Raw genomic sequence first — 18,831 nt, 5'->3', positions numbered from 1 at the left:
GCAGAGCAGAGAAAATCGATCTCCCTGCTCTGCCACCCAGCCACGATGGGGCCCCTGAGGAGGAGGTGAGGGGCCCTGTGCTGACCGCATTGATGAGAGAAGGAGCTTTGCGCTCCCTCTCCCATCATCCACCTCTCAGCGTCTGACGTCACCGACACTGATAGGGTGTCGCGATGACATCAGTATTCGGCGCCCACTTTTTTCCTAGGTGTTAAAATATTCACAGATAATATATTTCTCGCTTTATTTCTCGCTGTATTCCATACTGGGCTGTATGCCATGCTGAGCTGTATAGCATGCTATATACCATGCTGGGCTGTATACCATGTTGGGCTGTATACCATGCTGGGCTATATACCATGCTATATTCCATGCTAGGCTGTATACCATGGTGGGCTTTATACCATGCTGGGCTGCATACCATGCTATATACCATGCTGGGCTGTATACCATGCTGGGCTGTATACCATGCTGGGCTATATACCATGCTGGGCTATATACCATGCTGGGCTGTATACCTTGCTGTATACCATGGTGGGCTGTATACCATGGTGGGCTGTATACCATGCTATATACCATGCTAGGCTGTATACCATGGTGGGCTATATACGATGCTAGGCTGTATACCATGGTGGGCTATACACCATGCCGGGCTGTATACCATACTATATACCATTGTGGGCTGTATACCATGGTGGGCTGTATACCATGCTGCGCTGTATGCCATGGTGGGCTGTATACCATGCTATATACCATGGTGGGCTATATACCATGCTATTTACCATGCTGGGCTGTATACCATGGTGAGCTGTATACCATGCTGGGCTATATGCCATGCTATATACCATGCTGGGCTGTATACCATGTTGGGCTGTATACCATGCTGGGCTATATACCATGCTATATTCCATGCTAGGCTGTATACCATGGTGGGCTTTATACCATGCTGGGCTGCATACCATGCTATATACCATGCTGGGCTGTATACCATGCTGGGCTGTATACCATGCTGGGCTATATACCATGCTGGGCTATATACCATGCTGGGCTGTATACCTTGCTGTATACCATGGTGGGCTGTATACCATGGTGGGCTGTATACCATGCTATATACCATGCTAGGCTGTATACCATGGTGGGCTATATACGATGCTAGGCTGTATACCATGGTGGGCTATACACCATGCCGGGCTGTATACCATACTATATACCATTGTGGGCTGTATACCATGGTGGGCTGTATACCATGCTGCGCTGTATGCCATGGTGGGCTGTATACCATGCTATATACCATGGTGGGCTATATACCATGCTATTTACCATGCTGGGCTGTATACCATGGTGAGCTGTATACCATGCTGGGCTATATGCCATGCTATATACCATGCTGGGCTGTATACCATGCTAGGCTGTATACCATGATGGGCTATATACCATGCTGGGCTATATACTATGGTGGACTGTATACCATGCTGTATACCATGCTGGGCTGTATACCATGCTGGACTATACACCATGCATGGAGGACTATGGGGCAGATTATATTATATGGAGGACTATGGGGTGTAAACTGTAGATGTGCTGCTGATAACATGATACTGTATAGGGGCAGATTGATCCATTAGTGATCGTTCTGTCCCCATTAGAGTTGAGCGAAATGGGTCGGTCAATTTAAAAAATCGACGACTTTCGCTAAAGTCGGGTTTCATGAAACGAAACCCGACCATAGCTTGAGGTCGGCCATGAGGTCGCCGATCAGAGCGCCAAAGTCGCATTTCAAATGATGCTTCCAGCGCCCTTTTTCAGCCAATGATGAGGACGCACACTGTGGGCAACGCGATGACATGGGCAGTGGTCACCACCATCTTAGAGAAGGGAATTCAAGTGATTGGCTGGCTTTGTGTGGTGTCACAGGGGCTATAAAAGGGCGTGACCGCCGACCGCCATCTTACTACTGCCGATCTTAGAATAGGGAGAGCGTTAGGCAGGGAAGAAGAAAAAAAAACTGCTTCTGCTGCTAGCACTTCTCACTGTACAGTTAGTGTACAGTGAAAGTGGAGGATTTTAGTTGTGTGCAGCAGCGGTGGTGGTGATTAGGCTGCCTTTTCAGGCTACCTGATAGCTGCATTGGTGTGTGCACACGGCTGTTCAAACTGCTTTTTTCAAAGCACTCCAACTTTTATTATTTTGTTCTGCTCAGCTACCGTGTACTGGCTGGTATCAGGGACAAATACAAGCTATCTGTGTGTTACTCTGGGAAAAAAAAGCAGAGGAGTTTTTCCGTTTTTCCAGACCGACACCTTAGAGTGCTGTCCGCCTTTCAAACAGTTTAGTATATCTGCTGTTTCATAACGGTCCAAACTATACAGAGACAGCGTGTGTCACTCCGTATAAACATAGCCGGAGAGTGACAATTTTCCATACAGACACCGTCTAGCGGTATACGCTCGTCACACACTACCGTGTACCGGCTGGTATCCGGGACAAATACAAGCTATCTGTGTGTTTTTCTGGAAAAACAAACAGGAGATTTTCCATTTTTCAAGACCTACACCATATTGAGCTGTCCGATTCTCAAACGGTATTGTATATCTGCTGTTCACATTACAGTCACATTTATACAGAGGCAGCATGTGTGTGTGACACTCCATAAACACATATACGCAGATTGTTACACAAAAAACTTATAGAGCAGTACACTTCTGATACAGTACCGTATATCTGCTTGTTGTATTACGGTCAAATACATACTGGGAAAGCGTCTGTGACTAACAAAATATATATGTAGATTTAATTTTTTCAATACACCTTACACAGCTGGACGCTCCTCATACAGTACCATCTCTTAGCTGATATTTTGGCTACATTTTCCCAAACATGAGGAAGTATGGTGGAACAGGCCGCAGACGTGGGCAGGGGGGCGCGGCTGGTACTGATGGTGGTGGTGCATCGGTTGGTTCTGGCAAAAGCACAATAGCAGCTAAGGCAGGAGGTGTTGAGCCTGCATCATTGTCTGGCCCAAGAAGGCCTGTAAGGTTCCCTTTTCTTGCTGTAGGAAAACCGCTTTTAAAGCCGGAGCTTCAGGAACAGGTTTTGGCGTACATTGCCGAAACAGCCACCAGCTCTATTGCCGCCTCCTTCTGACCGTTCCAAACCTGCAAGCACGGAGTCGTCAGTGCAGGGTTCTGGTCAGGAAAAACACCTTTCCTTGTGTCCTTCACCCCCACCAAAAGTGAAGGATGTGGCAGCCGACACTGCAGATTACTCTATGGAGCTCTTTTCACATACCATGCCTGGGTTAGCCAGTCAAATCATGAATTCCCCACTCCAGGATGAATCTGACATGGAGTGCACTGATGCACAGCCACTGCTAGATGATTCTGCTGGTACATTAACCCAGACCACTACATTGCCCTCACAGTCTACTGAGCCAGAATCTTACACTGATGAAAGTCAGGTGCCCCTTCCCGCATACTATACCATAGATGCTGACACAGAGGAAGGTAAAGAGGAAGGTGCAGATGACTTTGAAGAGGTGGTGATGGATGACCCAGTTCTTGACCCAAATTGGCATCCATTGGGGGAGGAGGGTGGCGTTGGCAATAGTTCAGATAAGGAGAAGGATCCGCAGCAGGCATTGACATCGCAGCAGCGGTTATCTGGCAGGCCCGTAGCTGAGCAAAAACATGGAACAAAAAAAAAAAAAAGACTTGCAGGACAGCTTGGCCAGATGGTCAGGTTAGCACAGAGTGCAAGGCCAGAAAATGTATACCATAGTAGAAAGAGTGCAGTGTGGCATTTCTTTGTCCAAAATCCTACTGATGAAGCAAAGGTAACCTGTAAGAAGTGCGGAAGGACCTTTAGCCGAGGTAAACAACTCAGAAATTTGAATACCAGTTGCATGCTTAGACATTTAAACAACATGCACTTGCAAGCGTGGACGGACAACAAAACCTCAGGTAGCACATGTGCACCTGCTCCGACTGAACGTAGCCAGCAACGCTCCATCGCTTCCCCCACTGTAAGACCACCGCCACCGTTAAGCACACCACCAGCACTAAATGTTGAGGCGTCGTCGCAAGGCCAAAGCACTCAGGGAATCACAATGGTTTTGCTAGACCACACTGAATCTAGGCCATCACCCCCAATACCATCACCAACCCCCTCTCACTCCGTCCGGTCCACTGCTAGTTCCCCCATATGTAGATAAACGGAGAAAACGTGGAGTGATTGAATCCAGAAAGATTTTTTATAAAAATATCAAACTTTATTATACATATACAAAAATACAATATTCATTGCAAAATTGCATATAAAATGTGACATCAAAAAGAGCCAGGGAGGGAGACTCATGGGAATGAACCAGAGCACCAAAATAATCCATCCACTAAAGGTAACTCTGGTGGAGTGTGAGCAGAATGTCACTGCCTATATACACTCCAATTACCACCATAATAGGTGAGAGGCGATAAAGGGCTTCCATACATAGTGGAGGAAACAGCGATAATAATCTCACGTTATATAATTAAGTCATAATGACACAAAAGTAAAGTAGTGAGAACGCTTACCAACTAGTGCTCAGGTAACCCAGACTGTAAGAAAGATCTCCGACGCGCGTTTCGCGCTTACAGGTAGCGCTTTCTCACTACTTTACTTTTGTGTCATTATGACTTAATTATATAACGTGAGATTATTATCGCTGTTTCCTCCACTATGTATGGTGAGCCCTGGAAGCCCTTTATCTCCTCTCACCTATTATGGTGGTAATTGGAGTGTATATAGGCAGTGACATTCTGCTCACACTCCACCAGGGTTACCTTTAGTGGACGGATTATTTTGGTGCTCTGGTTCATTCCCATGAGTCTCCCTTCCTGGCTCTTTTTGGTGTCACATTTTATATGCAATTTTGCCATGAATATTGAATTTTTGTATAATAAAGTTTGATATTTTTATAAAAAATCTTTCTGGATTCAATCACTCCACGTTTTCTCCGTTTATCTACATATGCTTATGGAGTGGAACCATTTATTATTATGGCGGGCCATGACTTCAGGTTACTGCCAACTGTTTTGTGTAAAGTATTGGGCTATGTTGTGTTACTGGTTCCCCCATATGCAGCTCTCCATTCCAGCTCACCCTGCCAGACACTCTGAGTAGGACAAGAAAGTACTCATCCTCTCATCCGCGTACACTGTGTTTGAATGCCCATATTGGCATTCTCATTAGAGATGATGACCTACCGGTTGGTTGAAAGTGAAACTTTCCGCAAGCTCATGGCCTACGCAGTCCCACGCTATGACCTACCCAGTCAGCACTTTTCTCGAAAAGCCATCCCAGCCCTCCACCTGCATGTGAAAGACCGCATTGTCCATGCACTCAAGCAATCAGTGAGTGGAAAGGTGCACCTCACAACAGATGCATGGTCCAGTAGGCATGGCCAGGGCTGTTACATCACTGCGCACTGGTTTAATGTGCTGGATGCAGGCTCCACAGGGGACAGCGGCGGTGGAACAGTGCTGCCTAGCCCACGGTATAGGAAACAGTTGGCTGTAGGCTTTCGACCCTCCTCCTCCTCCATAAGCGAAAGCTCGTCCACAGAGTGCAGTCACACGAGTACTCCATTCGCAGCTGGCAGTGTTGCACACGAGGTGTCCCACTATCGAACAGCTAGTGGTAAGTGTCAGCAAGTGGTGTTAAAGATGATGTCTTTGGGCGACAACAGATACACCGCGGAGGTACTGGCCAACTACTTGCAGCGACAAACTGAGTCATGGCTGGGCAGTCTACATCTTGAGCCAGGCAAGGTGGTCAGTGATAAAAGCTGTAATTTGTGGGAGCCATAGGCCTTGCAAAACTCACACACATACCTTGCCTGGCTCACACTTTGAACCTGGTGGTGCAGTGCTTCCTTAATAATTACCCGGAGTTAACATCCCTGCTCAATAAGGTGCGAAGACTGTGCTCGCACATCCGTCGCTCGGCCGTACACTCCAGTCGTATGCAGAAGCTGCAGTGATTGCTCCACCTCCCCAAGCACCGCCTAATTATAGATATTGCAACAAGGTGGAACTCCACCCTGCACATGGTTGAGAGGCTGTGTGAGCAGAGGCAGGCTGTAATGCATTTGTAGGACGATACATGGCCAGGCAGTTTGAGGGAACACATGGAATTGTCAGGTGTGCAGTGGTCAAAGCTGAAAGACCTCTGTAAAGTCCTTCAGTGTTTTGAGGAATGCACACGGCTGGTAAGCGCAGATGACGCCATCATTAGCATGAGCATCCCACTTATGCGTCTGCTCATGCAAAGTTTGATGCACATTAAGGAACAGGCGTCTGCAGCAGAGGAGGAACAGGAGGAGAAGGAGGGAAGCCTTGCTGACAGTAAGCCATTGTCTGGTCAGGGAACTGTCCTGAACGAGGTGGAGGAAGAAGAGGAGGAGGAGGAGCAGGGGGATGATTATTTTGGGCAGGAGGATGCTTCTCAGGGGGCAAGAGAAAATGTTGGCGTTCCAAGGTCAGGTACAGTGTTTGTGCGTGACTGTAGGGATGTGGATTTTCCAGAAAGTGCTCCTCCACCCAGCAGTGGCAGTGCATTAATGACACCTGGAACATTGGCCCACATGTGCGATTATGCCTTGCGGATCACTAAAAGGGACGCTCGCATTGCCAAAATGATGAAGGATAACGACTACTGGCTGGCCAGCATCCTCGATCCACGCTACAAAGGCAAATTACACAACATCATGCCACAGGAGAACCTCAAGATAATATTGGCTAACAAACAAGCAACGCTGGTAAACTGTTTGTTTGAGGCTTTCCCAGCACACAGTAGTGGTTCTGTTTCTCCCACGAGCCGTAGTTGGCACAATGGAAGAGGTGTTCGTGGTGCACACAGCTGAAGTGGCGTTGGAGACAGGGGTTTCATGACCATGTTGTGGACTGATTTCTCAAGTACCGCTCACATGACTCCTAATACTGCATTGATTAAAAGTGACAGGAGACAGCAGTTGTCAACTATGGTGACAAACTACTTATCCTCCCATATCGATGTTCTCCCTCACAGGTCATTCCCCTTTGACTATTGGGCCTCTAAACTGGACACCTGGCCTGAATTGGCACAATATGCCTTACAGGAGCTCACTTGCCCTGCTGCTAGTGTGTTATCTGAAAGAGTCTTCAGTGCTGCTGGATCAATCCTGACAGAAAAAAGGACCCATCTGTCGACCCAAAATGTTGATGATCTAACCTTCATTTAAATGAACCATGCATGGGTTTCAAAGGATTTTGCACCACCTTCCCCTGATGACACATAGGTTGCCAGAAAACTGCCTCGCTTTTGCTCTCTTCTTCCTCTGACTTGCCCAATTCAGCCATTTACAGCTGCTGACTGTCCAGCCTACACATCAACATATGCCATTTTTTAAACCTCCCTAACTAGACTGACCAACACCCCCCCAAGGGCTGGGGTCAACACCTGGTGCACCTGGGCAAGTGCCGTTGCTCTGAACAGGTGGATGGGCCCACTGATGGCCGACTGCACTGGCACATGGCCCTCATAGTACAACACAGTGTCTCCGACGGTGGGGGACCCACTTGCCATCAGACACAACAGCGTACTATGAGGGGCCCTGTACCAGTACCATCGCCCACATGTGTGCCCCCCTGCTTGGTCATGGCCACAGCACTTTCAAGTTGCAATACTTACCTGTTATGAATGAGTCACCGTAGGAGGCAAAAACAGAAATACTAGCTAAGTCCAGAAAACCAGAGAAGTTGGCAGCTATCGGATTGCAGACCCCTGAACCTAACAACAACAGCTAGCAGTAGCCGTGGGGGTTCCCTACAGTGCCCACTACCTTCCTTCACCAGAAGAGGGAGTTCATCAGACCTCAATGGTGAAGGGGAAAATGAACTCACAACACTTACCTCTCCCTGCTCCACCGCTGTGTAGTCTGGGCAGTTAATTCCTTCACAGGGACGGCCAATAGAAATTTGGTGTATTGATCGATGATGGTTAAGATGTAGCTATGCCCTGTCCTGCTGGCCTCTACCTTCAGATGATCAATGGCTACCATTTGTAATCGACGTCAACTTACAAGCAGATGCAGTGGTGCTGTATGATCACCTTTCACAGTTGTGATAGTCACAGACGTGTGACATTCCTGCCACCATTTTTCAATGTCTCCTCTCATGCCAATCCAATAGAATTGCCTACGGCCTGTGGCTTCTGTCTTTTGCACTCCAAAATGCCCAGACACATCATGATAGGCAGTGAGGACCATGTCTACATCTCTCCCTGTGATCACAATTTGATGGAGACGAGTAACGGTGATGTGATCCACGCTACTGCGATAAAGCTATCCTTTCTTCACAAAGAACCGTTTTCGCTGTCTCCACAGACACAGTAAATGAGGGTCTGCATCGCCTCGGCAAAATCTACCGTCATGTTTTCCTGCAATGAGTAATTCCCACATTTCTGAAAACACTCGATTTTCCGTCTGTACTTTTAGCCATGTAGTTTGCAGTAGCGGAGAGTCTGGACTGGCTTACTCAGATTGAAATATATACAAAGATTTAAAAGTACCACAACATTGTATACTGGTGTACGCCTCGAACACCTTTCCCTTTTTCTACTTTTTAAATTCTGGTGTAATACATTCGGAGTCGGTGAGTGTCAGTGTCTGACTCCGGAAGTGTAGACAGAAATTTACAATTACCCCTAGACTGGATACCCCTGGTATGTGCTGATACAGTACCTTTGTTCAAAATTTTTTATTAAGGTATCATCCATAATGAGTGAGCGTGTGTGGTTTCCGCCTTCTATATAGACGTTGAATTGGAGATACCAATTTTTACCCTATACTCGATCCAGCTTGTATCTTGTTATACTGTACAGCACCTTTGGTACACATTTAGTGTTACATAGTAGCATAACATAGCTTTGAAAGCTGAAGGAAGACCTTATGTCCATCTAGTTCAGCCTATTTTTAGTGCAGCCGTTCTGCCTTGTTGATCCTGGGGAAGGCAAAAAACTCAGAGTAGAAGCCAATTTTCTCCATAGGGAAAAAAATTCCTTCCCCTAAGCTGGGTCAACCATCTACCTATAATATTATGTTATTCGTAACCTTCTATACTGTTACTCACAAGAAAAGCATCCATTCCTTTCTTAAATTCATTCAGTGTGTTGGCCATCACCACTTCCTCAGGAAGTGAATTCCAGAGCCTCACTGCTCTTACCGTGAAGAACCCTCTTCTATGCTGGTGCAGAAATTGTCTTTCCTCCAAACGAAGAGAATGCCCCCTTGTTCTTGTCACAGTCCTTGGTACAAACAGTTTATTGGAGAGATCTCTGTATTGCCCTCTGATATACTTGTACATATATATTAGGTCTCCCCTAAGTCTACTCTTTTCTAGAGTAAATAGACCTAATTTTGATAACCTTTCTGGGTATTGTAGTGAACCAACTCCATTTATCCTTTTAGTAGCCCGCCTTTGAACCCTTTCAAGTTCAGTAATTTCTTTCTTGAGCACCGGCGTCCAAAATTGCACACAATACTCCAAGTGTGGTCTGACGAGTGATTTGTACAGAGGGAGAATTATGTTTTCATCTCGTGTCCCCAGACCTCTTCTAATGCATCCCATGACCCTATTTGCTTTGGTGGCAGCTGCCTGACACTTGGCACTCTAATTTAGCTTCTTATTGACTAAGATGCCTAAGTCTTTTTCCATGTCTGATTTCCCCAGCAGTTTCCCATTTAGTAAGTAATTGTAGCATCTGTTTCTCCTTCCCATGTGCATAACCTTACACTTATCTGTGTTAAACCTCATTTGCCATTTTTCAGCCCAATTCTCCAATTTACTCAAATCTGTCTGTAGTTGCAAACTGTCCTCCTTTGTGTTAAATACCTTACATAGTTGTGTATCATCTGCAAATACTGATATTTTACTGTGTAAGCCATCCACTAGATCATTAATAAATATATTAAATAGTAGGGGGCCCAATACAGAACCCTGTGGTACCCCACTAGTAACTCTGGCCCAATCTGAGTATGCCCCATTAATAACCACTCTTTGTTTTCTATCACTAAGCCAGCTACCTACCCATCTACACACATTTTCCCCTAGCCCAAGCTTTCTCATCTTACTTACCAATCTTTTATGTGGGACAGTGTCAAATGCTTTAGAGAAGTCAAGATAAATGACATCCAATGATTCTCCTTGGTCCATTTGAGAGCTTACATCCTCATAGAAGCTGATCAGGTTAGTTTGACAGGAGCGATCCTTCATAAATCCATGTTGATATGGAGTTAAACATTTATTAACATTGAGATATTCCATAATGGTATCCCTTAGAAACTCTTCAAAAAATTACAGTCACATCCATACTGATTAAGCATCTGAGAGTGACTACGGGACTATGTAAACGGAGATTTTAATTGTACACTATAATACATATACTTGCTATCTTGTTATCCAGTACCTTTTTAACAACATTTTTTATTATCGTCAAAACCAGACTGAGTGAGCGTCTGAGAGTGACTCCGGAAATAGATACCGAGATTTCAAATGTGACCAACAATGTATAGAGCAGTACACTTCTGATACAGTAACCTTTTTTGCTATTTAGATTCAGGTGTAATCCATAATGAGCCTGTGAACGTCTGTCTGTTACTCCGGAAATATATTTGGAGATTTAAGATTACCCCAACACTGTATACAGCTGTACGCTTGTGTTACATTCCCCATTTACAGCTTTTCATATTCTTGTGTAATCCATACTGGGCCTGAGAGCGTTTGTGTCTGCCTCCTGAAATATATACAGAGATTCAGAATGTTTACACTATACTATATATACCTTGTATCTGTTGATACTGTACCCTTGTTGAACTTTTTATTTTATTGTGTAATCCATACTGAGCCTGTATGGATTTATTGTGTAATCCATACTATTAATCCTAGACTGTCTAGAGCTGTATGTTTCTGATAAAGTACCATATATCTGCTGGTATTTTGGGTCCATTTTCCAAAACATGAGGAAGTATGGTGGAAGCGGCTGCGGGCGTGGGGGGCCATCTGGTACTGATGGTGGTGGTGGTGCATCTGCTGGTAGTGCCAAAAGCACAATAGCAGCTAAGGCAGAAGGTGTTGAGCCTGCATCATGGTCTAGCTCCGAAAGGCCTGTAAGGCTCCCTTTTCTGGGAGTAGGTAGACTGCTTTTATAGCCGGAGCATCAGGAACTTTTTTTGGCTTACATTGCTGAAACAGCCTCCAGCTCTATTGCCTACTCTTCTGAAGTTTAAAAAAATCCAAGCACTGAGTCGTCAGTGCAGGCTTCTGGTCAGGAGCAACCCCTTTCCTTGTGTCCTTCACCTACATCAAAAGTGAAGGCTGCTGCAGCACACACTACAGATAACTCCATGGAGCTCTTTTTACATAACATGCCTCAGTTCATTAACAATGGGGCCCATTATATACTGGAGCATTCCAATTGGGGGACATCAGACACTGGAGCAGCATTTATGGGGCCCATTATACACTGGAGCATTAGAAATGGTGCACATTATATATGGAGCATTATTAGGGCCCATAAGACACTGGAGCATCATCCATGAGGCCCATCATATATTGGAGCATTCCAAATGGGGGACATCTGACACTGGAGCAGCATTTACGGGGCCCATTATACACTGGAGCATTAGAAATGGTGCACATTATATATGGAGCATTATTAGGGCCCATAAGACACTGGAGCATCACCCATGAGGCCCATCATATACTGGAGAATTCCAGATTGGGGACATCAGACACTGGAGCAGCATTTACAGGGCACATTATACACTGGAGCACTAGAAATGGAGCCCATTATATGTGGAGCATTATTTGGTCCCATAACACACTGGAGCATCGTCCATGGGGACCATCATATACTGTAGCATTATGTGGAGCTCATCATATACTGTATGGAACATTATAGGTGGCCAATTATTCTGTATGGAGAAATATATGGGGCTCATTATTCTGTATGGCGCACAATGTGCTGACCATAGTATGGAGTAATATACTGTCCTTTTTTGAGCTATTGTAGAATTTAAAATAGATATCAGTCATGTCATGTAAGCAGTGAAGTATTTGTCATTGCACTATACATATATTTCTGTGCCGTATCGGAGCATCATGAGTTGTGGTATGTGTTAAAGGGGCGCTCTTTGGCCCAGAGCACATGAAAACCTGGAGCCAGCCCTACCCCCCACAACTTTAGCCAAAGAACCCCCAGTTTTCAGTGCGTAACTATTATTATGAAGTAAATTAAGGTTGACAAGCTTCAGTAATAAGAATTGATGTTTTTGGCATTGAAATGGGCATAGTAGGTGTGTTTACTGTCCTCCACTCCCTGCCAACTTTGCTTTCCCATTGACTTGCAATGGGTTTCTTGTTTCAGTCGGCCGATTTCGTTCAACCCGTCTTTTGTGAAAGTCAGGTTTCATGAAATCTGACTCGACCCTAAAAAAGGAAAAGTCACTCATCTCTAGTCCCCATCATTCTTTCTCAGTTGGTGTAAAGAGGCCGGGAAACAAGCGAACAATTTCAAAATTTTGTCGATCACACTTATTTAGCGTCCTGAACTCGGCGCATGTAAATACAACCAAAATGCATATGTGCGATGTGCAATATGTTAGCATTTGGGGCCCCTTTTTAAACTTTACCTAGGGCCCCACTTTGCCTTAAACCGGCCCTGGGCGTAGAGAGCCAGTCCATGCCACGTATCCAGCTTTAAGACCCAACAATTAAAAGGCACAGAGGAATTTGGGAGGATGTTGGCACGGTCAGCAAGATACTCCCTCACCATCTTCCAAAACTTTGCGTTCCTTGTGAGAGTACCCCATACCTCAGGGCCACTGCGATGGGAGTGTCTGAGAAAAATTTCACAGAACTTTGCCAGTGTTCCACTGCCTCTGCAGGATTGGAGTTGTGTCTCTCTTGCCTGTACTTCTTGGTTGTCCAACGAACTGTAACCTCTGCCGCCAGCATTTTCAGTTGGGAATTTTTTAATAATTCCGCAACAAGGGCCTTCTGGTACTACAAAATTTTAGTACACCTGTGTGCCTCTGGAAGAAGAGATTGAAAGCTCTCCTTGTAGCATGGGTCTAGAAGTGTCACCAACCAGTAATGACTCTCAGCCAAAATTTTGACAATACGAGGGTCACGGGAAAGTCAGCGCAACATAAAGTCAGCCATGAGTGGCAGACAGCTAACAGGCAAGACTTCCGTGTCCTCACCAAGAAGATGACTGACCATGCTCTCCTCCTCCTCCCTGTCCTCAGGCCATCCATGCTGAACAGATGGTATGACAATTGTGCTTCTAGTACTATCTAGAGAGCATGAAAGTAGCTCCTGTTCTTCCTTCTCCTCCTCTTCCTCATTGTCAACCAATCCATGTTGGGATGACATGAGGCTGGGTTGTGTGTAATCACTCTGTATGCTTCCTTGCTCCATCTCATCATGCTCAGCCTGCAATGCCACCTCTTTGATTGTGAGCAGAGAGCGTTTAAGAAGACAGAGAAGCGGGATGGTGACACTAATTATAATTATTATTATTTATTTATAAAGCACCATTGGTTCCATGGTGCTGCACATGAGAAAGGGTTACATACAAATTACAGATGTCACTTACTGTAAATAAAATAACAATCACAGACTGATACAGAGGGGAGGGGACCTTGCCTTTTCGGGCTTACACTCTACAGGATGGTGGGGAAGGAGACAGTAAGTTGGGGGGTTACAGCAGCTCCAGTGATGGTTAGGCAGTAGCTCTAGTAGTGGTGAGGTGGCAGTGGGGATCATTGCAGGCTGTAGGCTTTCCTGAAGAGGTGGGTTTTCAGGTTCCGTCTGAAGGATCCAAGTGTGATTGATAGCTGGACGTGCTGGGGCAAGGAATTCCAGAGGATGGGGCTATTCGGGAGTTATGGCGTCATCGCCACTCACCATCTTGGTGGACTCCTCAAAGTTTTGTAGGATGGTATATATGTCTAACATCCATGTACACTCCTGAGGACTTATGTGTGGAGTCTGAACTGAATACCGATGGCCCTGTTGATGCTGGTAGTCAACAACTGCTCTCTCCTGCTCACAAATCCTTTCCAACATGTGCAGTGTTGAGTTCCAAAGCGTGGGGACATCACACACCAGTCAGTGAGCTGGAAGCTACAAACACTGCTGAAGTACAGCAAGGGTGGTGGAAGCACATCTGGCAGCTCCGGGTAGCTTTTGAGATACAGTTGAACAATGATGTTAAGCACATGGGCCAGACATGGTACATAGGTGAGCTTACCTCGCCTCATAGCCGCCACCAGGTTCCGACCATTGTCACACACGACCATGCCTGGCTGTAGGTTCAGAGGTGGCAGCCACACATATGCCTGCTCTTTCAAAGCTGTCCACAACTCTACAGCATTGTGCGATTTGTTACCTAAGCATATTAGCTTCAGTACAGCCTGTTGATGCTTGGCTGAGGCAGTGCTGCAGTGCTTCCAGCTTGTGACTGATGTGGTCATTTCGGAGATGGAGGCTGAAGAAGAGGAGGAGGATGAGGTGCAGGAGCTGTAAACTGTGGGGGTATCCCTGACTGATGTAGGGCCCACAATCCTCAGCGTCTGGAGGAAGTGTTGCATCACAAGGTCCCTCTGGGTCCCGGCTTCCACTATGTTAACCCAGTGTGCTGTCATTGAGATGTAGCGTCTCTGTCCACAAGCACTTGTCCACGTGTCCGTGGTAAGGTAGACTTTCCCAGTAACAGCATTGTTCAGGGTACGGGTATTGTTGTGGGACACGTGCTGGTGTAATGCCATGACGGCACACCGGGAGAAATAGTGGTGGCTGGGGACCGAGTACCTTGGGACGACCGCCGCCATCAGGTTGCAGAAAGCTTCTGTCTCCACAAGCCTGTATGAATTTAGTACTGTGGCCTGTGGGGAGTTGGCTGCATATTTACGCTTGTGTTCCAATACCTGGGGTATGGAAAACTGAAGGCTGTGCTGGGACAAGGACGTGGATGTGCTTGATGATGGTGGTAGTTGAGTGTGGGCAACAGCAGGTGCAGGGCAGGAGGCATCTTAGCATGCAACATGGATAGGGGATTGGTTTGCACGCACAACAGTGGAAGAAGCAGTGTTTTCACCCACAGACACTGTTCCTGGAACTGCCATGTGCCTGATCATGCTGGTGATGGTTAAGCTGTTAGTTTTGCTACCCCTGCTAATGCGGGCATGGCAGGTGGTGCAAATGGCCTGTTTGGGGTTATCAGCAGAGTCTTTAAAAAACAACCAGACTCGGGAAGACCTAACAGTTGTACTGCCAACTTCCGTCATGTTGGTGTTACGAGGAACGGTTGCCCGCCTAATATCTGCAGACACAACACTGCTTCTTCCTGCCTGTTGGGGTGCTACACCTTCCTCCCCCTGTGTGTTGCTGTCCTCACTCTGCATGTCCTCCTGGGACAGGATGGGTCAAATACTATATCATCCACCACCTCGGCTTCCACTTCCGCACCCTGGTCCTCCTCCTGACATTCTAGCAATTGTGTCTCATCATCGTCCACCTGTTTTGACAAGTTCCCACTGTCACCTTCGTGTGAACATGGCTGCTGAAATATTTGGGCATCGCTACATGCGATCTCATCATGCTTCAAGTGGACCGGGCGAGAGGCCCGAATCTATAAATGGAAAAGTGAACAGGTCTTCGGAGTGTCCAAGTGTGGGATCAGTTGTCTCCGGGCACTCAGCCTGGCGGGAGGAAAGAGGATCAGGGTGAGGAATATGCAGTCCAGACTCACGGCTACTCAGACTTGACAGTATGGAAGACAGGGTGTTGGTGGAGGTGGAAAAGTGACTGGAAGCATTAACCGCTATCCATCCAACAACCTTTTGATACTGCTCTGGTTTTAATATTGTTGTTCTGCGGTCCCCTATGAATTCGGACAGGAAGGTCATGCGAGAAGATGTCCGTGTTTGTTGTGGCACAATTTCAGCTTGCATACGGCCTCAGCCTCTGCATGCACCATCACCATCACGTCCACTTCCCCGTCCCATGCCACGCGTCTTGCCCATTCTAAATGGACTACAATATTTTCCACGTTCACTACAAATGGCTGAATTGGGAGCGAACTTCTATGTGATCTGTGTGTGGGAAAACCACATTTTAAAATATCTGGACTGTAGGTAAAAATTTATTTTTTGTTATCAAACTGGTGTCAATAACTAGAGTAAGACACAGCAAATAAAGTGAAAAGGAGGCCTGAAATTCCACAATTTGCAGCCCACAAATAGATGAGGCATCTGACAGAGATACCATACTGTTCAGTATGTGGCCAGGATTTTTTTTATTTTTTACCCCAAAACAGTGTATATGTAAGGGAGGGACAGGACTGTAGTCATGTCTTGAATAACCACAATATCTATGTCCAGTCCTTCCCCTACAGAAAACTGTACTCTTCTCTCCAGCATACCTGTATCTCCAGATTCAGCTTCCTCTGGGCACTTCTCAGATTACCACAGTCCCTCTTTCAGGCGACCCCCAGCAATGGAGACACAGTCCAGGATAACTTTAACACTTTCTTTACTGAGTACTTCACACGTTACATCCACAGTTGGTACATCGTGACATTCACTTGTTTCCTCATCTTTCCCTTTCTGGCTGTTGTTTCTGTGCAGTACACGCCCAGACTGGACCGTACTAGACTGCTCTCCAGTTCTTCCTGGCCTGACCTCACCAAGATGACAATTCCTTCTGCCTGTTTCGCCCCAGACTGGAAATCATCAGTCACCAGGTTTGGTTGCCTCTAGTAAAGCATCCGGACCGTTTGTACCGATCTTGTTAAAGCTCCAACTTCCTTCATCTGAGCTGTCCAACCGACTCCTGCCCTAAAAGCATCTGCCCAGGCGATAAGTCGCCACATCTTTACTTTCATGCACTGGCCCACTGCTATGACACACAGTGGCCATGGGTAACGTGGGCTATAGCACTTGAACGTTGCGTGGCTGCCAAGCTGTCCGGGCCTATAGCCCATGTGGACACTAGGGCCCTGTCTGACCTAACTTCCTTCAAGCTTCCCTATTACTATCCAGCAGCCCCTCCTACAATTACACTCTATAAACATCCTATCAGCTATACCTATAAGGCCCACTAGTATGCCCCCATCTAGTGGCCTGCAACAGAACTACACTTACCTGTATCTATAGAAACTATATACTAAAATGCCCTCGTCTGATGTCCCCAAAAAGATGCACTGACTTACCCTGACTGTACATGAACATTGGTCACACATATGATACAATATTATATTAAAGGAATACAAAGCGATATAAAACAATCCTCTACAGAATGGTAGCACAGACTGATGTCATCGCGACCCCCTGTCAGTGTCGGTGTACTTGTGGCAATGCCATAAGAGATGAACGATAATACATATTTCTATGTAGCAGTACCGCAGGCATTTATCATAGACATTATCAATTAGCAATATGTACATATTAACAATCGAAGGGCAATCCGAAGAAGGGAGGCAAGAAAGACATTACATCTCACCCCCTTACATATACACTCACTGGCCACTTTATTAGGTACACCATGCTAGTAACGGGTTGGACCCCCTTTTGCCTTCAGAACTGCCTCAATTCTTCGTGGCAGAGATTCAACAAGGTGCTGGAAGCATTCCTCAGAGATTTTGGACCATATTGACATGATGGCATCACACAGTTGGCGCAGATTTGTCGGCTGCACATCCCTGATGCGAATCTCCCGTTCCACCACATCCCAAAGATGCTCTATTGGATTGAGATCTGGTGACTGAGGAGGCCATTTGAGTACAGTAAACTCATTGTCATGTTCAAGAAACCAATCTGAGATGATTCGAGCTTTATGACATGGCGCATTATCCTGCTGAAAGTAGCCATCAGATGTTGGGTACATTGTGGTCATAAAGGGATGGACATGGTCAGCAACAATACTCAGGTAGGCTGTGGCGTTGCAACGATGCTCAATTGGTACCAAGGGGCCCAAAGAGTGCCAAGAAAAAATTCCCCACACCATGACACCACCACCACCAGCCTGAACCGTTGATACAAGGCAGGATGGATCCATGCTTTCATGTTGTTTACGCCAAATTCTGACCCTACCATCCGAATGTCGCAGCAGAAATCGAGACTCATCAGACCAGGCAACGTTTTTCCAATCTTCTACTGTCCAATTTCGATGAGCTTGTGCAAATTGTAGCCTCAGTTTCCTGTTCTTAGCTGAGAAGAGTGGTACCCGGTGTGGTCTTCTGCTGCTGTAGCCCATCTGCCTCAAAGTTCGACGCACTGTGCGTTCAGAGATGCTCTTCTGCCTACCTTGGTTGTAACGGGTGGCAATTTGAGTCACTGTTGCCTTTCTATCAGCTCGAACCAGTCTGCCCATTCTCCTCTGACCTCTGGCATCAACATGGCATTTCCGGCCACAGAACTGCCGCTCACTGGATTTTTTTTCGTTTTCGGACCATTCTCTGTAAACCCTAGAGATGGTTGTGCGTGAAAATCCCAGTAGATCAGCAGTTTCTGAAATACTCAGACCAGCCCTTCTGGCACCAACAATCATGCCACGTTCAAAGGCACTCAAATCACCTTTCTTCCCCATACTGATGCTCGGTTTGAACTGCAGGAGATTGTCTTGACCATGTCTACATGCCTAAATGCACTGAGTTGCCGCCATGTGATTGGCTGATTAGAAATTAAGTCTTAACACACAGTTGGACAGGTGTACCTAATAAAGTGGCCAGTGAGTGTAGAACTAGGGTAAGAGA

General features: G+C 46.2%; 1 protein-coding gene across 1 annotated transcript in view; it reads right to left on the bottom strand.

Moving 5' to 3' along the window:
* CCDC198 (coiled-coil domain containing 198) overlaps window positions 1-18,831 on the bottom strand; it is an 83,486-nt gene that overhangs the window by 40,926 nt on the left and 23,729 nt on the right. The gene's annotated exons all lie outside the window — the stretch shown is intronic.

This window comes from Dendrobates tinctorius, unplaced genomic scaffold, assembly GCF_039654945.1.
Source record: "Dendrobates tinctorius isolate UK_male_01 unplaced genomic scaffold, ASM3965494v1 ptg000010l, whole genome shotgun sequence".
NCBI classification, from domain to species: Eukaryota; Metazoa; Chordata; class Amphibia; order Anura; family Dendrobatidae; genus Dendrobates; species Dendrobates tinctorius.
The sequence above is the reverse complement of the archived record's forward strand: the minus strand, read 5'-3'. Positions and strand labels throughout refer to the sequence as shown.